The following is a 7,636-nucleotide window of genomic DNA, read 5'->3' as shown; positions in this document are numbered from 1 at the left end:
AATTTACTGGTAGCAAAGAGAGTGTAAGGTTAATGAAAAACTGAGTGACTGGTTAGATACTATGCAAGGTGTTAGACGAGGTTGCTTTATATCATCATGGTTATTTACAATATTTATGGACACGTTTTTCAGAATGGCCATCTCCGATGAAGAAGGTGTGGATGCCGAAACAGTAAAGGTACGTGGGTAAGCATTCTGAGAAGATAAGGTTGTAATGGTAGAATCAATAGAAGACTTGCAAAAAATGCTTAGCAATATGAATACAAGCATTAAAAACATGGGCCTCAAGATTAACGTAAATAAAACAAAAATTATGCTAATTGAAGAAAAAAATAAGAAAACAATATGCAATATTATATTAAATGATGACAGAATAGAACATGTTAATAAGTACGTGCATCTTGGTGGCTTATTCACTAGCGACAGAAAGATAGATGAGGAGTTAGATAGGCGCATAAAAAAGGTTTAGAAGGTTACTGGTAGAGCAGGGCGCATTATCAGAAGTAAAAATATAGTAAATAAAGTTAAAATCACAATATATAATTCTATATTCGTACCAACTGTACTATACGGTAGCGAAACATGGGCATGCCAAGAAAAGGATAAGAGTAAAATTAACGGGATTGACATAAAGTTTCTGCACATAATATGCGGGAAAACTCTGATGGACAAAGTGAGTAACGAGATTATCCTCAAAGAATGCGGTGCAGAAGAGAAACTAGTTGACGTATGGGATAGAAATGAGTTCGGACATGTCTCATGGAGTGATTGCTGGAGAGATTAATCAGCAGCCTGGGTTGGAGAAAAGATGCGGAACGAAAGTGTTAACGAGTGATTCACGCCTATTCCGAATGGCAAATAACCTAATGGTATAATTATTTACAACTCAGGTCTTCCGATTACTGGAGAGATCGAAAGAAGGATCTTTTTTTACAGATATGCCAAATGGCAACATTTTCGCTTAAAAAGTCATAGATATAAGATATAGGCAATCAGCAGCCTATGATAATACAGATTACCTACTATATACCGTATATCTATGACTCTTTAAGAGAAAAGCTTGCAATTTGATATGTCTGTGAAAAAAGATTCTTATTTCGATCTTTCCAGTAGCTTCGTGAGTAGAGCACCCGACCGGCAATCGTAAGACCTGGGTCCGATTCCTAGCGCGATGAAGGAAAGTAATCTGTTTTTACAGATAAAATTTACTTTTAATATGCAACATTGTCATAAATGACGACATAATAAATAGGAACGATATATCAGGAGTTATATAGTCGCATAAACGATTATAAGAAGGTTATCGGTAGAGCAGGGACCATTCTCAGAAGTAAAAATATACCAAATAAAGCTAAAAGGGCAATACATAATTTAATACTTATACGACCTGTGCTATATGGTAGATACGTAAACCTATCAGGAAAAGGATCAGATAAAAATAAACGCGATTAACATGACATGCATACGCGTGATATGCGGTAAAACACTGATGGACAAAGTGAGTAATGAGACAATCATCAAAGAATGTGGTGTAGAGAAGACACTAGTTGGTATATGTAAAAGAAATTCTTTCAAATGGTTTGGGCATGTTGTGAAAATGAACAATAAACGACTAACGAAACAAATCTATTAAGGTAAAGTAAATGGCAGCGTGCCCAGAGGCAGACCGCGGAAAGATTGGTTAGAATGTGTGAAGGAGACTCTATTTATAAGAGACATAAGAAGTCATAAAAACACAAGAACTCACAAGAAAAAATGCATGAACGTGAAGTAACCTGGAGAGGTATGCCAGGATAGAAAAGTATGACGACAAATAGTTTATAAAAAAAATGTAAGTAGAGAGAATAACGCCTGAAACAAAAGACATTGGATACTAATGGCCCGAGTTTCACAGGATGATGTTGTGAGACTCTTCCCTTGGGGTGATCGCTGGAGAGATTAATCAGCAAACTGGTTCGAAGCAGTGTTGCGGAACGAACGAGTAATTTAAATAAGTAACATTGGAATTCTAACTCAATCTAAATATATATACCCCTCTCCAAATTACTCTCTTCCTTACCGAGTGAGTCACGCCTACCCCAAAAGGGAAATAAATGGTCGGGAACCATAAGGGGCTAATCTTTATTCGGAAAATTGTTCAGAAGATCGGAACAACTGCATCATTTGTTATTTACTTGTTATTTTTTGTTAGCGTTATACTAAAATAAAATAATAATCTACAACATATCAAGGCTTCAGAGAAATTTTTGTAATATTTCTCCAGCTATAGTCTCTCAAAGTTTCCCGGGACTATCCCAAGAGGTATTCGGCGAACATAAAGGGCTAACGCCCAAGTCATACGTTTTTTCTATTTTTCATATCTACCTTTAGATCCGACCGGTGGTACTGCAGACTAGTATTCTTTTTTTTAAACCTCGCGTGTCTTAAAAAAATCACGAATCTCCATAAGGTACTGTACTGGGTTAGCCCCTTATATTCACCGAGTGAATCTAGGGATAGCCCGTTGAAGAACTTCGTTATTTTATTAAAAATAGTAAAATTCAATTTTTTCACTTTCTGAAAAAGCATGACACGTAGGGCAGGTTGGACAATACAAAAAGCCAAAAATGTGCTTTTTGGAAATTTGGTGGATTAGTCCCTTATTGTTCTCGACCATTCAGTTAGTTGCAAGTGTGCATGCGATCCCGAAAAGCAGTGTCTCCTATCGCGATAACTTCACCTTGCTTCCAGCTTTTAAAGAAAAAAAAAAATAAATAAAGTGCGATTACGAATATGATAAATCTTGGGTCACCGAAAATTCAGTGAGCCTAGATAATGCATATATTATTATTAATAATCAGTGACCGTCTTTGATTAAGGTGAAATTCAACAAATGTCTTGAATTCTCTAAATTTCTCTGAAAGCATAAAATTCTTTACAAATATCTCGAAATTAATCAACTTTGGTCGACGGTGAACTACTACTGAATTAAGATGCCCTGTTTTTAATTCTGTAGAAGTCTATGAATTCCATTAAAATTGTTCGAATTCTTATAAACTTTGTAGAATTCTGTTGAATTATTGTAAATTCTGTCAACTCTTTTGAATTCTCTCGTTTTCTTGGACTTCACATGTAATCTTTCGAATTCTTTTAAAGATTTTAAAGAATTCTCTTGAAATATTCAAGATAGAACTTGATTTATTTAAAATTTCCTGAATTCTTGTCAAAACCTAACATTTTGTTCATCTTTTTCTAAATTCAGCAAGTTTGGATGAAGGGTGAACAGTTACTGGATTCGGATGAACACTTTTTTGAAGTTTCAGAATTCTGTATAAATCTTTGCATTGACTTGAAATAATTTCAATTCTTTTAAAGGTTTTTGATTTTTCGTGAAATGTGTCAAATACACATTAAATTAATTTTAAATCCTTAGAGACTTTTGAATTCTCTTGATTCATAAAATTTTCAGAATAATACACATTACATTAATTTGAATTCCTTAGATTCTTTTAAAATCCGCAGAATTATCTCGATTTCTAAGGATTCATTTGTAATGTTTGTAATTCTAATAAATATCTTTGAATTATCTTGAATTATTCTGGATATATCTTGATTTATTTCTAATTTTCTGAACTCTTCTGAAAACTTGGAATTCTTTTAAACTATTTCCAAACTCATCAACTTTGGTCGACGGTGAACTACTACTGAACTAGGACGTACTCGTTTCTTTAAATCTGAAGAATTCGAAGAACTCGAGAGAATTTCACAGAACTCAAAAGACTTGAAGGGATTCATAATAATTCAACGTAAATTCTAAAAATTGAAGAAAAAATATAAAAAAGCTTTATCAATTCAAAAGATTTCGACTGAATTCAAATACTTCTGCAGAATTCTGCATAATTAAAAAAAGAATGCGCCTTAATTCAGTAGCAGTTGATCCGTCGACCAAACTTGCTAAATTGAGAAATAGATTTAAAGAATTCGATGCTTTCAGAACAATTCAGAGAATTCAAAATATTGTAATGAATTCTCAATTAATCAGGGACGGTTACTAATTATTTGCAATAATGTGCGAGTTATCCAGGCCCATTGAAACTGTTTGTGCTACGCTCACCAAATTTCTAAGAATCTAGCCTACATTGTCGAAGCAAGGTGAAGTTACCGCTGTAGGCAGAGATGGTTATGTATAATACATTACGTGTATCACATGGTTTTCGACATGTATATTACTGTAGGCATATTACTTCATTATTTTTCTACAAATGTATTTTTTGTCCGACCCTGCCCCCCCTGAAAATGACCCATTGCATGCATGTGAAGCAAGCGTAACACTGCCGCTTCCAGCCCAACGACGTTCTCATATTGGCGCTCCGCCGCAAGGCCGACACAAAACTTTCCGCCCGCTACATAAAACTCTACGCCCACTACATGAAACTTTATGTCCGATGCAGAAAATGTTTAAAATGTCAAGAGCATCAAAAATCCACTATCTGCTTCACATGCTTATTTTCAAGGCGGGTAGGACAAAAAGTATAGTGTGTATCAAGGGCGTGAGGTTAGTTTGCCTTCTTTACGCCCTCGGTACACAATGTACCATTACACTTTATCACGTGACTATCTAATCTTGACTTCATATTGTATCTATATGAAAATAAAGGCGCGTGATATATTGCTTGACATATCACATATTTTTAAAAACATATTCGAGCCAATTTCACTATACCATTTGGTGATTCTGCCAGGATTCGTTTAAAGAATACTTCGAAGGAAAGCATTCTCCACGGGGAACACTAAATTCTTCCTCTTCCCATTAGTAACGGAGGCCTAGCAGACCAAAAGAATAAATTTCTACAAAAATTTACGAACAAAATCCAGACTGTAATACGGACAGTCCGAAAAAATTTAATCGTATTATTACTATTGAAACTAATGTCTGAAATACAGTAAGGCATATTCTACGTAGAACAGTAATAAAAAAACTCAGGAAAACAAAACCAAACGATGCCCGCAATCAAGCGGAGGAGGCATCTGCCTCACAACAGGAAATTGGAAGAGTTAGCCATACCCGATCACACAGGAACCAGCAGTAACAGCTTGGAAAAGGACAGCTGACTTTCGAAGAACAAAATTCATTGTAAGCATAACTAGACATTAGGATTGAAATAATAAAGAGTTTAAATCCTCTTTCCGGTCCGAGGAGGGTTACAAAACTGAAATTATATCCCAACTAAAAATGTCTGTACAGGAACCTCGGAGGATCCTGCACATGTTCCTGTGCACGAAACTGCACACGAACTTGTACAAGTAATCTTGAAGGTTCCTGTGCATGAATTTGGCGAGAAAAACTGCACAGTAAAGCGTATAGAATCCCACATAGAAAGACATCAAAGGAACCTTTGGAAGTATCCTTTACAGAAACATGTATAGGTTCCTGTACAGAAAACCATCGCGAAAACTCATGTCTATTACTGCTATAAAGTAGCCTTCCTTTTATTCCCTTAAAGATTCAATTCCTCATCGAGAGAGCCAAGCCACTATCGAACGCTGACGGATTAGTTCCTACGCAGGTTCATGTATAGAATCCTGAAATGTTCCTGTACATGAACCCATACCTCATTTCACTCTGTGAAGAAACTAATACCGGATCATTTAAAGGTTACCTTGCATATAGGTTTATTTGCAGGATTATATACAGTTTCCTTCGCCAAATTCGTGTACAGGGACAGTCGAGTTTACCTGCACAGGTTCGTGTGCTGTTTCGTGTATAGGACAATGTGCAGGATCCTCCGCGGTTCCTGTACAGGAATTTTTGGCTGGGATATTTCTTGTTCACTGAGGTCAAGTTTTACTATTTCACGTAGGGTATACTCCTGGTGCTCCAGAGCACTGGCCTTTATCAAAAATACACATAGTACCCGACAAATTAAAAGATAATTACACCCACACAGATAAAGTAAGGCATTAGGAAATTTCCCACTCTGGCTTATCGGGCACCGCAAACGTACGCGATAAACGCTTTTGACAATGACTCGTCTGAGCCACCGTACAATACAGCAATAGTCTTCCCTCCACAAACTCGTGAGCAATCTCCTGCAGGGATGGAATTCCAATGGGTTTAGTCAATAAACTTGAAGAAATTAGGGATATCTGAACCGATACCAAAAGAGTAGATGGAGGAAGAATCACTGAAGATAGAGATTTCGATGAAGAACATATCAAATTAAAAATAAGAAACCGAAACGAAACTATTTTAAGAAATAGGCAACAATTAGAACCTCAAGTACCACACTGGCAAGATTAATTACCAGATAGACACCATCAGAGCTATCAAACCTATTAATGGGCAAGATGACACGGGCGTTGAAGATTTTATAAATATATGTGCTGATACAATTCTGATAAAGCTATACGTCAGAACCAAATAAATACATTTAACTATTTATATTAAGCTTTAAGACAAAATAAAAACAGACGGATTCAATTCTATCAATTAAAAATAAATTGGAGTCGTGTAAACAGGGTCCAAATGAAACTATCAAGTACGGGCCATGATACCAACAACATTAATGGAGGCCCAGAAAGAGGCAGCAGAATATAAAACCTGGTTTGAAGAATCACAACCAGCCAGAAACTTAGCAATAGCACCCCGAGCAACCCTCAGATTTATCCATAGACCTGTGCCACCTCCCAGAACAGTAGTTAATACAACAGCAAATACCGGGGCTAAGACTCTAAAGCAAACTTTGCCTTTAGCGGACAGAGCCGGTAAATTAGACTATTTTGCCTCTCAATCTTTTAGCAAACAAAATTTTCAACACGAACAAATTCCAACAAGACCGCCATAAGTAAGGAACATACAGGAAGAGAAATGTTTAGAAAACCAGGAAATGACAGAAAAAGAAATTACGGAACACGAGGACTATCTGGAACAAGAAAAATTAATGCTTTTTCCCGAAGATTGCAATCCATCAAAGGAAGAAGATGCAGAGTAGAATATAAGTTACTAGCTGATTCCGAAGCAGCTATAAATATAATAAAAGCAAATTCAAGAACCCAAGATGTAAATAAAATTAAATATATTCAAAGAGATTCCAAAAGCGAAATGATAATCAGGAATCCCATGAAGCGGTATATCTAAATTATTTCGCAAGAAGTCACTTATTTCACATAGAACGATATTTTCCATTACTCAAAGGCGAAATTTTTTAATTAAGTTTTTCCAACAAACTTCCCCAAATACGCTCGAACACCAACACATTTGATAATCGATAATAAAAAGTTACCATCACACGATGGCGGAGAATTCGTAGCACCTATGGAAAACAAAATATTCAGAATCAAGACTGATAAAAATCATTTAGATATCTGGATAGAAAATGAAAATAATATTCCTGACGGATTATATACGATTAAAAATAATTAGATTCAGGTACCATTTTTTAATTATACTCAAAACAACCGACTAAAGTACCTGAGGAAATTAAATACGAAAAAATAAAAACAATCAAGACTACTCCGCTCGAATTCGAGAAACAATAGGAAGAATTCTACAATAAACGAGACCAACTGCAAACACTATTAGAAACCTCTAATATCAACCACATTGAAAAAAAAACAAGATACATTAAAGAACATCTTATTAAAATACGAAAAAGCG

The sequence above is a fragment of the Belonocnema kinseyi genome, chromosome 1 (genome assembly GCF_010883055.1).
Source record: "Belonocnema kinseyi isolate 2016_QV_RU_SX_M_011 chromosome 1, B_treatae_v1, whole genome shotgun sequence".
NCBI lineage: Eukaryota > Metazoa > Arthropoda > Insecta > Hymenoptera > Cynipidae > Belonocnema > Belonocnema kinseyi.
The sequence above is the reverse complement of the archived record's forward strand: the minus strand, read 5'-3'. Positions refer to the sequence as shown.